We start from the raw sequence: 17,646 nt of genomic DNA, 5'->3' as shown, positions 1-17,646 counted from the left end.
ACCACATGAAGGTCTTAGACGGGAATCGAACCCAGGTCTTTCCTGATCAACGGGCTTTGTCTATACTGACTGAGCTACAGAGGCTCAGATTTTGAAATGTCATTTATTGAATTACATTTTAATTGTATTCAATTGTCCATTCACACGTGATTATTATTATTATTATTATTATTATTTAAAACACGAACTCTGGAAAATATACCAACAAAGTTAAGATACCTTTAACACTAATATACACATCACAAATCACCAACATAACAAAATGCTTGACGGTTCTCTTGGCCGTTAATACTGTATCACGAATAGATTCAAATACTTTTTCTTGTTCTTCCTGCTGCGGGTTGTTCTTGAACTATTACTTAGACTTCGTTTCATTTTTTGAATAATTTTAACGAGTCTGCTTGTATTCGTTCACATTCTTTCAGTATTTCCATAGTGAATGCACTTCCTAGCTACTGTAGTTTTCCATAACTTTATCTTCATTTGAAATATTTCTAAACGTTCCATTTTTTTTTTTTTTTTGTGCAGGAATTAGACGTAATTGTAATTGTTATAAAATATTGAAGCACATCTGTAATAATTATCGATAAATCAATAAATTATTTTTAATCGCGATCATTAATATGAAATCCTTTTGAATAAAAAATAAAAATTTAGAATAAAAAATGAATTCATTTTATGTCTTCTTAATTATCCTAAAAGAAAAAGAACAAATTATTACAATTTTATGAAGCATGGGGCTAAAGGGTTTAAGATATGTTCTTTCTTGTGTCATCAATCTCCGTAGAGATTGATGATTCGTCCATGGTGCAGCCTTGTATTGTGCCCACGAATCGCGTGTGTTAATGGACTGTTTTGTGCTGTGCAATTTCGCCTCTGAACTTTCTTCAAAAATATCAACACATGAAGAATCCATCGTGCTGATCGCTGTCATCATGGATTGCATCATACGATGAACAAATTCGTATATGCTATCAAGTGTAACAGGGCGGTGGTCTTCGCGAATCATTTGCTCAATTTTTGCCTGCATTTCCGGTGTTATTATTGGAAATCGGATGTCTGATGTAATGACTCATCCTGGATATTCAAAACGACCATTTCCTTTGATGGTCTGTCGCCATTTGAAGAACATTCTAAAATTTCTTGATCTCAGTTTTATCCATAAATCCATCTTGTCAAGTATTTTAAACATATTACCTCAATTTTATGCCTTTGTACACCATTTACTTCAGGAGCTTATTCTTTTGAATAATGAAATGTTTCATCTCCAGACTGCTAGATTTGCGTTTGTTACTTTTTGTTTTATTCGTGAAAGATAGCTGTTATACAAATTACAATGTCTAGACACTTTCTTTCTTTTTTCTATTTCAGAAATGGCAATTACATTAGTGTATACCTGATATTATTCTTTTACTTTTACACGATGATTTCGACTCGTAATACATCTTTTCTCAAAATGTTGGCGTTTCCCCCCCCCCATATTTTTTTATCCCAAATTAATAATTCCATCTCTCTCTCTCTCTCTCTCTCTCTCTCTCTCTCTCTCTCTCCCTTCCTCTCTCTCAGTTCCTTCGCTGTCGTTTTTCATTATGTCTGGCAGTCATTTATTTCTTTTGTCTATTTTAAGAAATTACTGAAAAGTCTGTCCCGCAACTCATCTACTTAACACCACACACCTCTTATTCTTTTCAGTGTGTCTACATTTGTATTTCTTGTACTCCGCAGCAGCGAACTCTATTATTTAGCTTTCCTATTCTGGCATATACCAATTCAAGCACGATTTTTCCTTAAAAAAATAAAAATAAATAAACATCAACCTTCTCCACCACAAATTGAGCCTCCGAACCTCAGTTGGTTTGAAAAATGCCGTCTGTGAGGCGAAGAATCTTTATCAGGACTTTTTAACTGAAGGTGAGTTAGCCGGTCTCATACGGATGTGGTGGGTTTATTTTCTCTCGGAAACTCGGATTTGCATTCCCGCAAACTGTCATTAGAATACATGCAATAAAAAAACGTAATTTCATGGTATAATCGCCTGAGTTGCCTCGGCAGTAAATCTGGATAAACAAACCAAAACCTCCACAAATTACACGCTCCGCCTTCTATCCACGTCAATATTCAGAGTTACCATAGTGCCCTTTTGTTAGGAAAAAATTCAGATTAATTTCCATCTGGGACACAAGAAACAAGAATTTTTCCATGGTTGGCTATGCGAATAGTATCTCTACTCATCACCTAACAGGATGTAGATTCAAACCCTATCGCGGGAGTGAATGGTTGAAAATGATTTTCATCGTTCGGTGTGAGCCTCAACCTCGCTTAATTAAGGCCTGAAGTGGTTCTTAAATGTTCTATGTTTGACGTATATAGCAATGTGCACGAATTAATATATGTTGAGAGACATGGCTAACTCTGGAGATAGGATTAATAGCCGTATTGTTATTAGGATTTTAGTTTTGCCAGCTATGTTAGATATAACTTGGGTTTAATACGTCAAGGAACAGATTAGATGATCCTTGAATGCCTACACAGCAACTGGTTTGGCATTCTATCAAATATTCTTTATTTAATGAAATGCAACTTTCTCACTCTTCCTACACATTTCTTGATGTAATGGAAACATCATGTATGTGGACTTCCTTTGCATATATCTGTGGATCTGCCTGCTAAATGGGTGGGGGGAGCCGAGTTGAGTAGACGATTTGAGAATACACACACTATGCATCGCATACGACCTATGATTGAGCATCTGCTCTGCAATGACCACTAATTCATAAGTAGTATAGAAATAGAAGACACGACACAACATAAATAAAAAAAATTAATTTTAATTAGGAAAATATTTTTGGAAAATTTCTAGTGTTTTTTTTCCCCCTTTTTTTTTAGGGGGAGCCAGGGCCCCTTGCACCCCCCCTAGGTGCGCCACTGACTCGGATTATCTGTCAAGAAGTGATAAATGATCTGGCCAAACGATCTTCATTTATGGCAAACAATGAATCTACAATTTTAATACGATACATGATAGTATTGTTGTCCTAGAAATAATTGTTGTTGTTTGGAACAGAAGTGAAATTGTCAGATATATGCCTGCTTGAGTATTATTCCGGATCCATAAGGAACCTTATGGATCCGGAATAATATGGATAGTATATTTGCGTAAACATAATAAATATATGAAAGGTTGTAATTCTACAGCATATTAAGATAACGGTAGCTTAGGTAATCCGTCAATTCCGCTCTAGAAATCAAAATTTTCTTCTTTCACGCTTCAAGCTCCACTCTCCAGCTTCTTACAATAATTTCTTACAATGATGAGTCTCCAGTTTCTTACAACTCTGCTTTCCCTAATTTCAATCTAATTTCAAAAATGACATCTTACAATTTATTTCTTAAATATTAATACTTTGTTTCTTATGTAAAATGTATATTAAATATTTTTATCCTTTTTAGAGTTACTAATGTATCGATGCGTGTGTTCACCGGCTGGTTTGTTTTTCAAGAGAAGAAATTTTGAGTTTCCTGAAGACAAACAAACTGTCGTCATATTCGGGATTCGAACTTGCATCTTTCCAACCAAATCTTCTTTACTGACTGCAATGAGGCTTCCTATAAAAGTAGATGTTTTTAATTTTCTTCTTTAAACTGTAAATGCGAATTGTTTTCAGGCTTAAAACATAGCTTGAAATTTCTGCCTTTCACTAGCCTTAACAACTGTTGGGTATTTTTGTTTTGAATATTGATGATGTTAATTTTATTATTCCTAAAAAATTATTACGAAGTCATTGCCCGATTAACGCAGCAATAAACGCATTATTTTATTCTATCTAGTTCATTAAATTTATTACAGTCAGCGAAGTAGATACCCCCTCGGGCCAAAACGATGCAACTGTGACCATCATCGCGCATCAATTAAATCTTCATTAAAAGTTCTCTCCTACGCAAAGATGGTCAAATGGGTCTTCATTTATAGTTCGCCTATGAGCACTTCATCCTTCACGAATCGTGCACTTATCTCTCTAAGTAATATTTATACCACACCGCACGGCTATTTATTATCCTATTTGCATTTATCGCATTCATAATTTCTTTCTTCTCGAGCCTATAATTTATGTGCATTTAAACCGCTGCGTCTAATCTCTGAACTATTTCTGAGAGAGAGAGAGAGAGAGAGAGAGAGAGAGAGAGAGAGAGAGAGAGAGAGAGAGAGAGAGAGAGAGAGAGAGAAAATGAATAAAAAAATTAAAGAAAGGAAATCATAAAAAAAAGAGAAAATGCTTGGAATTCTTTCCCTATCTCTATCTTTCTTTCCCCTTTCTCCCCAGCATCTTCCGTAATAAAAATAATAAATAAATACTGTAATGGAAAACGTTCTCATATTATTACTGCTCAGCTACAAACTTTGTTTACCTTGGAAGTTCGGAAATACATCAGTGGAAGAACCTCTCTTCACCATTAGCAGCTTGATGGTCTTGTGAATACCCTAAAGATAGCAAAGTAATGCGCACCAGATGCACTTTAGAAGTCTCGCACTAACCAGCTTAATCCTTTGTTTACTTGTTTCGTATCAGACAAAAGATTAGCCTTAATGGCAGTCCACATGAATTAGTAAGAACACCAGCTGCACCTGTTGTCTCGCTCATTTTAGCCACATAACGATCTCACTAGCATTAAGAGAATATTAAAGATATCACCACGATTTCAGGTAACTCTTCCAAGAGGTAACCATAATTTCATATTTATCTGCATATTTCACTGCACTACCATTACAAACGCATCAGCTGTATGAGCTTTAACTTTTATGCGTTACAGAGTTCGAAGAACCCTTATCAGTTGTACTGTTATGGAAGGGGGAAAAAAAAGCACTTGAGATAATATCGTTAAAAGCGTTATGGCAAAGACGCGGTTCAAGAAACAACTTCAAATTGCTAAGAAGAATAATAAAAGGGACAAACGGGCTACAGGTTTAATATGATTTTCCATAGAAATGTTTAAAATTTATTGTATGGTATAGGATATTATGTACTCTTTGGGGTACTTGAATGGTCGGGAGTCTGGCAAAATTACTTATTGGTATGAGACTAATAAGGTGTGTTAGGGAAACTAGATCGCGTTGGAGGAATGGTGAAAATCTATGTCCTAATCATAGTAATCAAATCGTGATGATGAACAAATATGCATAGAAAGGGAGGCAAGTAATGAAAGGACTTTTGTATACTCGTCCGGTTCGAATTATTAGATATGTGCAAGGATATGTGCATAAGAGAAGTATTGGATACAAACAAAAAATCGGGAAGTTGTCCAACTGACCGAGCAGGTTATACTCTATACAAAAAAGCTCGGATGCGACCTTTATGTCTGTGCACAAATGCTATGAGGAACAAAGTGATTGAGTTTGTTGCATTGATGAATATGTTGTGGCCTCAGATTGCAGGCGTTAGTGAGAGCTGACTTTCAGAGGCAGATATACTCACTGGTATCGAGTGTAAAGGGTAGAGTACTTTTAGGAAGGACAGACAAGATAGAAGAGGAGCGGTGTACTGCTTTTGATATAATTTGAATCCAATCAGGGTAAAAAGCTATGGATACAATGTTAGTAGCAATGCTCCCAGTATCAATGAGTTTAAAGAGGTCTGGTGTGAGATGGAGTCTAACAAAATCAGCTATATGGTGGCGCCTTATTACTAACCTAGTGGATTTGGCGATGCATTTCCGATTCACCAACAGCTGATTAATTATCGAACATTGATTGGATGAATAATTAAAGAAATCTCACGAGAAGTCGAATTTATCTATTGAGAGACAACGTCCTCAGCATATGGCAGAGGGAACTCGAGAAGTCAGATAATATTGGATCTAATTACAGTTTTTCAATTAAGGACTTGACTGTTCTGCCGCTTGCCACAGTGATCCTACCGTACTGATCTTGGAAGTAGGTAAGTATGGATGACCCGTTTAGAAAAGGTTACAAGGCAAGGCTGGATTACGAATCTTCGAGAATTAAGTGACAAGTGATGTATTTCAAGGATCAATCTTTGATCCATTGTTATTCAACCTTAAGATTAATGACACTGAGAAAGATTTGACAGATGACATACAACTCTTTGCTGATAATGTAAAGAAAAAGGGTAAATCAGGAATGCAAATGACGTGCAGTACTTGGAGAATAATTTGAATAAGCTGGAATTGTGGGTATGTGAAAATGGTTATCAGTTCAATGTTAATAAAGGTGAAGTCATGCACTTTAATGTAATGAGACATCCAATGGCGTATAACATCAGTGGAATTATGCTAAAACAAACAGATTAAGCTAGGGATCTTGGAGTTTTTAGTAGATAGGATGTTGAAGTTCAGGGATCATATGCAAAGATTGCAAATACAACTCAAAAGATACTTGCAATGCAGAAACGAACTCTGACATGTAAGGAGTAGGAAGTCATTGTGTTTCTTTACAAGCTCTTCATTCGACCTCACTTGGACTATTTTGCGCAGGTCTTCTGGTTTCCGAGATGATGCAAATGCAAAGATGGTGTAAAGGAGATCATTAACGATGGCATCGCATGTGGAATGTGGATTATATGAAAAGATTTAGAGTGTGTGGACTTCTGTTATTGGCAGATGGGAAAAAGAAACGCGGTGATATGATAAAGTCAAACTTTTAAAAGGGTTACCTTTTCGGATGATGAGTACGAGTAACGTGAATGAGTGTATTCAAGAAAAGGCATGATGTATGTATACCCTCCCTGAATCAGTTTTTGACTCCTTAGAGGTGTCTAATAATTTTTATTTATTATTATTATTATTATGTCTCAGATAAATTGCATACATAGATACAGTAATACTTATATATACACGTGTGTATATATATATAATATTTATAACACATTACAATTGTGAAAAACAGATACTTGCTAGTTAATAATATTTTTAAATAATATTTTTTTTAAATTCAATATATTTTTTTTAATTTTATTATTATTATTATTATTGAAATTATGATTGTATATTCTGATTGCATATTTACAACACATAATATTACATATTTACAATAGGTTTAGTTTTTTTTTTTTCTTTCTGTATAATGTATTATATTCTTTCTTTCTTTGGGAGGTATTTGTAATTTCTTCCTCGAAGCTTAGCAGAGCTTATCTGAGGAAGATAATAGATGGCGGTGGTTTCATGGTTATGTTTCTATACTGGTCGCAAGTCAGGTGTTGATTTTACTGTTTGTTGGTACGTGCTTGGAAGACTTCAACTGCTATTATACAGTTTAACTTTTTTTTCCCTTTTATTTTTGCAAGTAGGGTTGGATTTAGACATGGTGTGTTTGTTTCTTTGTGTTCTTGTAGTGATGGTTTTAGAGAGGGGTTTGTCATAGGTTGTGTGTGTGTGTGTGTGTGTGTGTGTGTGTGTGTGTGTGTGTGTGTGTGTGTGTGTGTGTGTGTGTGTGTGTGTGTGTGTGTGTGTGTGTGTGTGTGTGTGTGTGTGTGTGTGTGTGTGTGTGTGAGGTGGGGGGGAGAGAGAGAGAGAGAGAGAAAACAGGAATTGCTCTAATTTTTAGAATTTTCATTCAGCTCTCTGTATGTTCCTAGGTTTCTGACATCGAACGGCAGTTTGTTTATCATGTCAGGTATGTAAAAGTTTCGGGTGGCTTTGCCGTAGTGATTGTTGTATTTATATGTTATGTAGTTTGTTGACTGTGGTCTTGTTATTTGATATGTTGTTCTGGTTACTCTATAGGTTGGGCTGTAGTAATGTTTTAATATGACTGTGTAGTGGCATAAGTGCTTTACCTTAAATCTTTTGAAAACTGATAATCTGAGAACAACCCACACCGTGCTTCCTGCATAAGTGTGGCTTGTTCCCAGAATATCAGTTTTACCATTTTATCTTGCAACCATTGTAGCCTGTTAAGTCTGTGGTCTGCGCAGAATGCGTATGATGTGATTGCATATCTTAAAATGTTTTCACATAATGCTTCATAGATTAGTATTTTTATGTGTTGGGGCAATGTCTTTTAATTTATATAGTTTGCTTGCTATAATCCTAAGCTTGATATGTAGGTAGTTTGTATGGCTATTCCAACTTTGATCAGCATCGAAGTGAAGTCCGAGATAGCGTGTTGTTTTCACCTGTGTGATGGTTGTGATTTTAGGTTCTGCGCTTTGTGTATAGGAGGATGAATGTTGGATGGTGAGATATTTAGTTTCTATGGGCAGGGTTTGGGGATTTTTGAATATTGTTAGCTTTGTTTCCAGGGTTTATATATGTATGCCGTTTTCGGTTAACCAGTTAGTGATTTAAATGATGTCGTGTTGCATATTTGTGTAAGCGATATTTGCATTGTTGTGAATGGATACTATGGCCGTGTCGTCTGCGTACTGGAAGATTTTACTTTTTAGGGGAAGGTGGCTTATATCGTGTGTGTATATGTTAAATAGAATGGGAGATAGGACAGCTCCTTGCGGTACTCCACAGGTTACATGTGCCTCTTTATGCTGATCCTATACGTGTGATGAGCTTTCTGTTTTACGTGTATGCTTTAAACCACTGGAGTAGACGACCTCCGATTCCGATATGCGTTAGTTTCGTTAACAAGGTTTTGTGTGTTAGTATGTCAACTGCTTTTGTTAGGTCAATGAATACCACTAATGTTATTCTGTTTTTATCCAATGCAGCGTTTTTTAGGTCTGTGAAATCTTCCAGGAGTGTTGCCGTTCCTTTATTTTTTTGAAAGCCATATTGTGTTTTGGGTATGATTTGAAATTTTTCAACGTATGTGGAGAGTTTGTGATGTACGATACGCTCCATGATTTGGTTGATTACAGACAACGTGGCGATGGGTCTGTAATTACTAATAATGTTTCTTTTTCCATGTTTGTGTATGGGTGTGATTAATTCTTTAGAGTTCTTTTCATGCTATTGTAGTTTGTAAGGTTTCTGTATTCAAAAGGTAATTTGTTTCTCATGTCTGGGATGTAGAAGTTTCGTGTGGCCTTTCCGTAGTGATTATTGTATTTATATGTGATGTAATTAGTAGTCTGAGGTCTTGTTATACGGTATGTATTTCTAACTGTCCTGTAGTTGGCATCGAAATAATGTTTTAGCAAGGCTGCATGGTGACATAAATGTTTTGCTGTCAGTATTTTGTGTTCTGAAATTGCAATGTATGTATATAAGGTCGTTATTGTCTCTTTGTTCCCAAAAGATCAGTTTTGTCATTTTGTACTGTAGCGACATTAATCTATTTAATTTGTAGGGTGCACAGAAAGCATACGTTGTTATAGCGTATCTTAGTATATTTTGGCATAGTGCTTTGTATATTAGTGTTTTTAGGCGTATGGGAACTCTGTCTTTTAATCCATAGAGTTTGCCACTTATTGTTCGGAGTTTGTTGTGTAGATGGTTTATGTGGCTATTCCAGTTCATATCTGCATCGAAGTAAACTCCAAGGTATCGTATTGTTTCAACCTGAGTGATTGTAGTGGTTTTGCTGTGATTTTAGTAGGATAGGACCTAAGCTAGTTGAATCCTGCTTGATATCCTTAGGTCTTATACCATCAATTCCTGGGCCTTTGTTTGGTTTGATTTGATGTATTGCAGAGAGAAGTTCTGCTTCTTTTATGGTTGGGAACCATAATGACTTTAACCAAAGTATTGGTTAAAGTCATTAGCTAGTTGTTGGATAGGTTTTGCGTCTTTCATGAAGCTGTGTTTTATGGTTTCGGAGGCGGTGGTTTTGGGAACACAATCTAACATCTCATTGATCAGGTGCCAGGTTTGTTTCATGTTGTTTTGTGAAGAGGTTAGTTTGTCTCTGTAGTAGCTTCTTTTTGCATTTCTGATTTGTGTTGTAAGGCGATTCCTTTTTATCTTATATTCAGTTTTAAAAGCTGTGTTATTTGGATATCGCTTTAATTCTTTCCATAAAGCGTCCTTTCTGTGTATTTCTAGGATTAAGTTTTGTGTTATCCAAGAATTTTGTGTTGTTTTTGAACGAATTCTGACTTTCTTTGTAGCTTTCTTATATATTTCCTCCAGTGTCAGTTTAATGTTGTTGTATAAGATATCTGCTGAGTCTGATGCCAGATGTTCCCAGTCTGTTTTTCGTATTTTGTGGTTGACTATTTCTTCGCCTATTATTGTTTTCTGTCGCTTTTCTTCTGTGGGACATTGCATGGATATTGTCTTGGTGTGCAGGTTTAGAGCAGTGAAGTAATGGTCTGCTACTTTGCACTTTATGAGTGATGCAGTGTACCTGTTTGGTGGTGCTAGGAGGCAGTGATAGTATTTCCGAATATTTCTTCTCTAGTACATGATGTTATTGTTGGTATTAGATTATACATGGATAGCATGTCTAAGTATTGTACAGTGTTGTTCTGGTTTTCGTTTGCAATATTTTTGTTTATGTCGCCAATTATCATTAGGTATTCGGTTGAGCATAATTCTTGGCGTGAAAGCCAGCAATTGAGTTCGTGCAAGAATTTTACCATGCTTAAGTTTGGAGGCCTGCAAATAGCATTTAGTATTATGGGATGCTGTTTATTGGTGGTATTAGTGATTTCGAGGCAAAGGGTTTCTGCATGCTCAAACTGATAGGCCGTTTCTTTTTGTATTAATTTTTGTTTGATAAATATTAATATTCCACCCCCTCTTTTTGTTTGGCGGCATGATCTATGTTGTTGGAAGCCTGGAATTTTGAAAGCAGTCGCTCGCTCCGTCATTAGTTATGGATACTTCTGTAAGAATCAATATATATCAATAATATCAGTGTAATTCCTCAGATAAGCCTGTAATAATAACCAATGTTTTCGGATGCTTCTGATGTTAATATTGAAGATTGAGAGACCTCTCGCTTGTACTGTGCGTTGTTTCCATGCATCAAGCGATTCGAAAGTACAATTACTGATGTATTCTGGTGTAATTACATCTATCTGATGGTTCACATTCATTTTTGTTGCGTTGACATCTTCTTATTGAACTAAGTTGGAGTCTTTTGTTTCACTCTGGCAACCTGTCTATATCTTCCGAGCTTTTTATTTGTATAGACTTTGAAGTCTGTGACTTTCTCAAGAATATTTTGCCGTCTTTGATCCATAAAAATTGATACTTTTGTTTCTGTTTTTTCTTTTCTTGCTTGGTTCAAAAGATTCTGATTGAAAGGTGTTAAATACTCAGATAGAAAGATTGGCGTATTGTCTTGCGATGCATTTAAATCCTTGACTACTGGTTTTTTCAGTCTGCTGGCTTTTATGAGATTGTCTCTTGTAGCCTTGCTTGTCAGACGGACTATGACAGGTGCGGGTCATGGCAAGCCTAATAATAATAATAATAATAATAATAATAATAAATTAGGATTGAATCCTATTAGGCCTTTCTAAAGGCAGATAGTAACGGAACAATTTCTTTGTGGAATCTGTAGATTTTTTCCTAGTTTTCCAATCAAGAAATTTATTATTTATCATAACGAATTATCACCCACATGAACTAGTAAATGGGTTAATAATTCGTTAAATCCACTCAAACCAAACACGTTTTTAGGTGCAATAAGTTTGTATATAAAATACATACCCTAAGATAGGGGAAACATCCATTTATATACATAACAAAATTTATATACATAATAAAAGGACATTGATTGCCTTAGTTGTTTCTCATACGGAGTTTCCTTTGTTTTTCGTACAGGAAACGGCAGTTTTCTCTCCTGAAAACAGACAAATCGGCCAGAGAACACGCCTCATTTATATAATGCACACATCTCATCATCTTGGTTGCCTTGACGTAATCGGACAACAGTTACTTCGAAGGTAATTCCGCAATAATTCAGTTCTCGAAGATATTTTGCTAGGCTTACAAAGGCAACCAACATGCTCGACCAAGGCTGAAACTTAATGAAGACGGTGACTTAACATCTGCTCTATTTACATTCTTCTTGGCGTCTTTTATTTTTCAGTTTCTTTAACAGCGAAAAGTGTTCCTTTTTATCTGAATAAACCATTCTACTTTATCTTATGTTTATTTATATTACGCTTTTGCTTATTAATTTCTTTCTCTTTCCAATTTACATCATTCTGCCAACCTAGTGCATAAACCGTAAGTACCGCAGTTATTCGTACGGCAATAATTCTCCACTCTCCCACAAGCAATTATAAGTAATAATCATCATCACCGAGTGTTGACTGTACTTATGAGTGTAAATCCAGACTAACTGCCTTACATTTCATTCCAGACGACAAGACGTTTGTGTAATTGCTACCTCCTTGCCAAATTTTAATTTTCATTTCTTCTTCAACACAGGATTACGTGGTTCCTAACCGTAGCGACATACAAAGCCGTGAACTTAATCTGACTACTTAACTATTTTTTTTTCAACCGAATTCAATCTTTCCTCTACTATGATTTAGTGAAATTCAGAGCCATTAACAGTAATGTGCAATTTACATGTCTTTTACAAGCATTTCATGCTTATTTACTGCAAGAGACTGTGGCTTCAGGTGCTACTTGCAGCTGCAGCAGTTTACATGCCCGAAGCTACAACCATGTTAATCTTGAACAGCGTAAGATTTAAATAAGGGCATTTGAAGAAACATTATAAGGAACACAGATGAATATATACTCGAAGAATATATATATATTTAGAGTCCTATTTCAAGCAAATTATCGTATTTAAATTAAAATGAATGTAAATGCTACAGCGTAATAATAATTTTATTATTACGCTCCTAAAAGATGTAACAGAAATGTCCAAGTTTGTCTAACAGTTTTAAAAATTGAAATACGATTCCTTTAAATTAAGCCAATACATCGTTTCTAGTTCGATTGCGCTTTTAGTCTGATGAAGAGTTGGTTAAAACATTGGCATTCTATAGAAATCCTTATGTAACAATGTTATTAGCTTAGATGACGGAATAGATAGTGTGTCCACAGGGACGTCGCCAGATTAGATCGCTCCCTGAGGCAAACAATTAAATATCGTCCCTGATGGATTATAAGACAAAAATATAAGAAAATCTCCAATTGCTATTTTGTTTTTATTACGATCGTTTTTAATGCAAAACGATTACATGATAATATTAATTGAATTGCTCTACGGGGATATCGCACAATAAAACTGTTTATAAGCCCTTCTAAATTTAAATTATAAGCTACGTCCGCCTCTATCGATATAGTTGCTCGACCAACCAATCTTTCTTGGGTCATTGCTGTTCGCAAGCTTAATCAGTTTAAGCTTGGAAAAACTTCTTTCCGCACTTGCTACGCTAATAGGAATTGTTAGCGTAGCGACGGCGCCTACTGTAATATGGTTGAACGAGTGCCCTTATTAAGCGGTGCCGTGAAGCAGGCTGCCTCTATGCTACACCCTGTCGAAGGTACTGCGTGCCCACTCTTTAACCAGCAGGGTTTGAGTTCACCAGTGTGAGACCACGACCTGGATTTACAACGTTTCAAGGTATAAACGGTAATAATAATAATAATAATAATAATAATAATAATAATAATAATAATAGACCAGGAGTTTGAATTCTCAGGAGGTCCAACCGATTTCTCATTTCCGTAAACCCAGTACCTTCCAACCACAGATGCGAGAGCCGTGGCTGGCAATGTGCCAAGAAAAGTCAATTCATGTTGAAAGGGAGTTCGTTAGGAATTCGTTACCAACACGCGAAATCACGTGCTTTATACGTAAATTTTCCAACTGTTGTACAAGCAAAATAGTTACTACATTTTCATAGAATTTCCATAAAAGAAAAAGAAATTTTCCGACGTATAATAATGAACACTCATCCCACGAAACGCGCATTGATTACCCTATTATCGGAATGGATTCGCCTTCTTCTGTCATGCGTAGAAGTGTCCAGGGGTCTCGCATTTGTGGTCGCACAGTACATTTATTAGCAGCACTTATCAACGTATGTTTATTTAACTAACATCTCCCGAAATATACTATTTGATTTATTCTTCTAACAACTGCTCCTGATAGCTTCGTGACATAAATTCCCCTGTCGGCAATTATATCTGCTCGGCTTTTCTTAAAGAAAATTAGCATTAACTGGAATTATAACGCATCAGTTCGGTATAACCACAAATTAAGCAATCCGATAGCTGTTTCTAAATCAAATTTTATCGACCATTCAGTTACCACTGGCCTGAAAGAGCTGTCAAAGTAACACTTGAGCTTAGTTGGGAGAAAACCGATTTCTTAAGGTATAACTCTCCTGCGTGGAATGAAAAGGCGATGACCAGCCGCCAATGAACACCACACTAATGATTGGAGGCAGCTTCCTGATGATACTCTTTTTAACAATAAAGATCACGCAAGTCTTTTATGTGAGGATTTTTTTTTTTGGTTCCCCAGTCACGCGTCACTTCTCCCTTACCCTACTTTCTTAATTATCTACTTACCTCGCCTTCTTATCGCTACGGTGACTTTTCCTTACGATTCTCTCCCAAGGTTCAGATCTTATCAAGGAGTGTGGTTGTTGACAAACGAGGGATAACCAAAAAGCATGCGCCTTATGTAATCGTACCTTCCCACGCCCAGAGAATCATTAGAGAGATAAGACCCCTAACACACGGAGAAACACGCATCTCTAATTTTATACTCACCACTAAACCACCCACCGAAGTCTACACAAGAAGAGTATTTTAAAGTGACACATGCGGGAACAAAGCAAATAATACAGGAATCAAGTGAACCAACTTTATTTATTTAAGAAAAGCAATGTAATGTTACTAAATATTAAAATGGCATTTTCCAGATAATGTACGAGTAGATAAAAGAGAATTTAATAGTAATATTTCTATTAATTATCAGAATACAATTCAAACAATATTTGAAAATCCTTTTAGCTTTTGTAGGATAATATTAATAACGATGTGTGATTCATTGTAACCCGACTGCTCATTAGAAATACAATATAAATTTTCTAAAATTATAAAGAAAAAAAAAAGTAACGAACCATTGAAATCAGATTATGAAAGCTAAGTTTACCTCCGGGTTCTCCTGTTCTCATAACAATCAGAAAAAGTGAGCGATACAAGACTGATAGTAAATAAGACGTTACTTCTTCATGAAAGAAAACAGAAACAAATAAAATAAGTAATAGATCACCCGCTGTCTTCTTCTTTTTTTTTCTTCAAATTATAATTACATTATAATATAATACTATTAAGTGTAAGAAAAACATTGGACACTGCTTGTTTCCAATAAAAAAAATTATATTTTATCACAGTTTCCCACATTAGTATCAAAGCTTAGCTTTGATTTTTCGTTACGATAAAGATCAAATTAAGTAAAAAAAAAAAAAAAAAAAACATTACGAAACGGAAGTCATCTTCTGAGCAACCGCATTTGCAATAATATTAAAACCACTGTTGCTCTTGCATAGCTAACGATATACATTTATTCATCATTAAATATTATCAAATGTATTATCATCATTATTATTGCTATGTGTATGTTTGTTTGTGCTCGTGCGTACGTGCTTTGTTGTATTGCCATTGCAAAACTGCTGGACTAATCAATATTATCCCCATATAAGAGATGCTATTGATTAGTCCAGGAGTTTTGTAATGCATCTTGAGCTAAAGCCTGTTATAGAACACCAACATTAAACAGAAAAAATATAATAATAATAACAATAATAATAATTTCGTTAACAGTAAATAGTTACGACACTCGACTTTATTTTACAGATCGATACATTAAGAATCAGACATATTCGTAATACATCTTGTTTTCGGTAATTGTAATGCGCTGGACATGAAGCTTTATTTAAATAACTTGAGATCTTTACAGTCTCTGCTTACTAAAAGGTCGTTGCATGCACCAAATTAAGTTAATTCGATCATTAAGGAATGCAGTCAGATAATTATTTACTCGAATGCTGAATAAAATATTTAAATATTCTTGAAGATAGTAAATGCGCAAGTAAAGAATAAATGAAAATTATTTTGGTTTAAACTGTAGTCTGCAAGACGTCTGTAGCACTGATCTTTATTCAGAGGGATCAACCGCTTTGTACTAAAACGAAGCAGTTTACACTTCACGTATTTGGACTCTAGTGTATATTAAAATCCCAGTGTTACAAAAAATATGAGGGTTAAACGTTTTCGTATGAATAATACAAACTTAAGTAAGCATTACTTGTGAATGCCAAGTTCCCAACAATTCTTTGGTGAATCCAACGTAATTGATGCCGTAAATTCTAAGTATTAGAGATGGTTGCAAAATAAAACGTCTTCATCGCAAGAGATTTTGCATTAACTATAATCACTCCTGTAGACAACATTCTTCATGAGAAATACAGATTGTGTTTTTTCCCCTTTTATTTGTTACTCAAGGATCTCTTCATAAATAATAAAAATAAAGTGCTCCTTCAAGTGGTAATTCTGAAGACTCTTACAATACAAGCGCTGGTTTTTCAAACATGCATCTAATTTCGTGGTAAATAATAACTTCTCCTTCTTATTGTTACGTTACAAACATGCAATTACTTCCAGCAAAATAAACACAGCTTAAGGCAATAATTATGAGAACATTATCTTTAATTAGAAAGATTTCTTGACTTGGCTGTGACCATTATTGTCGTTGTTGTAAGAAAACTAAGTGTAGTGTTCCTGGAGGATATTAACGGCTTTATTTCTCTACCTTTTTAACCTCAGGGTTTGAAAGCAAGTAACTAACATAATGATTTCTGTGCAGTACTTTTTTTTTCCTCTTCTCGTTGAAATGTACGCGCAAACAAAACATTAGCACAGACCAAATGGGTAACATTGCCGGTCTGCTTGGTCGAGTGGATAGTGTATCTGCTTTCCAACCAATAGACCACGAGTTGGAATCCTACTTGCATAGATGTGTTGATGAACTTTATCTCCCTTTATTGAAACAGCCGTTAGCCTGTTTGTTGCAAGTAGCTTAAAAAAGTTCCATGATTAATCTACAAAGCAAGATTTCCAAGTAAATCTACTAATATTATCATAGTCTAACAGTCTTTTGTGCAGGGGCGGCTCGTGCATAGGTACTGTGGAACTGCAGCACCCCCAATTTTTCTCGATATATAAATATATTTATTAATTTATTTATATTTGCTTGTAATATTTAATTTTATCATTAACAATCCTATACAATTCTCTTATTTTGTATAAAAATAATAAAAATCCATCTTGTAGCACTTAGGAGGGCGAAGGACGCTAGCAGCACTGTGTTTACCACAGCGTCATATTGCTACGCGTGCAAACATATGCACGTCATAGTGAGATGCGACCTATTAGCGTAGTGCGGCACTGTCCGTCGCGCAGTTCCACTGTTGTTTATATGCAGTTTGCGCCAGTGGTAGTGTGTTCGTAGTGCTTATCGTGCTTATTCCGTCTCTTTAAATATTTGGACATTACAATTAAAGACATAGCATTTGTTATAGTTTTTATTTTAGAACATTATTGGGGTTATGATAATGGATTTTATTTTTAAGCAATTTTGAATTATACCAAACTGTATAATTTCATCGATAATAAACAATATTTTTTCATATTTTTTTTTTTTTTTAATTTTTACCATAATTTTGATATTTTATCCAAACACGTATACACTGTACTCACAGCGTGTATGTATATTTCGAAAGTTGCAGCACCCCCACGATTTCAAGCCAC

General features: G+C 35.3%; 1 protein-coding gene across 2 annotated transcripts in view; it reads right to left on the bottom strand.

Annotated features, from left to right (window-relative positions):
- The window catches only part of LOC150108580 (latrophilin Cirl-like), a 780,008-nt gene extending 775,526 nt beyond the window's left edge, over nt 1-4,482 (bottom strand). For both annotated transcript variants that reach the window (XM_090416024.1, XM_090416028.1), the window contains exon 1: nt 4,408-4,482. The gene's annotated coding sequence lies outside the window, so the exon portion shown is untranslated. The remainder of the gene's footprint in view (nt 1-4,407) is intronic.
- Nucleotides 4,483-17,646: the final 13,164 nt, after the last annotated feature.

This window comes from Typopeltis vanoorti, chromosome 3 (assembly GCF_054136105.1).
Source record: "Typopeltis vanoorti isolate ZY-2024b chromosome 3, IOZ_Tvanoo_1.0, whole genome shotgun sequence".
NCBI classification, from domain to species: domain Eukaryota; kingdom Metazoa; phylum Arthropoda; class Arachnida; order Uropygi; family Thelyphonidae; genus Typopeltis; species Typopeltis vanoorti.
Note: the sequence above shows the minus strand (reverse complement) of the source record. Positions and strands in the feature narration are given on the sequence as shown.